At 36.3% G+C, this 688-nt stretch overlaps 1 protein-coding gene across 1 annotated transcript in view; it reads left to right on the top strand.

Annotated features, from left to right (window-relative positions):
• LOC119592359 (ganglioside-induced differentiation-associated protein 1-like) overlaps positions 1-688 on the top strand; it is a 7,830-nt gene that overhangs the window by 3,438 nt on the left and 3,704 nt on the right. The gene's annotated exons all lie outside the window — the stretch shown is intronic.

Raw genomic sequence — 688 nt, 5'->3', positions numbered from 1 at the left:
CTCAAAATGCAGCAAATTAATGGGGCAGTTGTAATGTTTGAAGACTTCTGTAGTTAGAATGGTTGGCGGCTTAAGAATTCAATTAGACTATATTCTTGGGTTATAGTGGTTACCATAAACATGTCAAGAAACAAATATAAAGCAATAGAAACAAGTTTGAAAGTATATAATTAGATGTATTTTGATTCATTTAGGTGTATAAATAGTCAATGTAGTAGGGGAATGTGGGAGAGGAAAATGTAGATGTTTGTTTGGATTTAATAAATCATACAGTTCAAGAATTACTTCTTCACACTCACAATGTCCCATTCACAAGAAAAGAGAGGTGGAAAGCATGACTATGATTAGCTCAGAGAGAGGAGGGCCAACAATTGGAATGAGTATGGGGATGATATCATGGATGTTGCTGCTGGAAACTTACATGAAATGTGCAAAAAGTATCAGATATGTTAGTGGACACTTTTGTCTCATTGGTAATGAAAGTTAAGAGGGAAAAAGCTTTCCATTTTTTTAACACATTTCCTCCAGGAGAATATCGGGTTGACTTGGCTTCTGCTTTGGATATTATGTGCATGTGAATGGGCCTTCCTCCGTGACCCTTTTTTCAGATGTGGCCAGTGGGTAGCACTGTTGCTGCACCAAGAAAGTGATATGATTTTTTTATAGCACTGATTATGTACATTAGAGT

Source organism: Penaeus monodon, chromosome 30 (genome assembly GCF_015228065.2).
Source record: "Penaeus monodon isolate SGIC_2016 chromosome 30, NSTDA_Pmon_1, whole genome shotgun sequence".
In the NCBI taxonomy this organism is placed as follows: domain Eukaryota; kingdom Metazoa; phylum Arthropoda; class Malacostraca; order Decapoda; family Penaeidae; genus Penaeus; species Penaeus monodon.
This window is presented reverse-complemented; position numbering and strand designations above follow the sequence as displayed.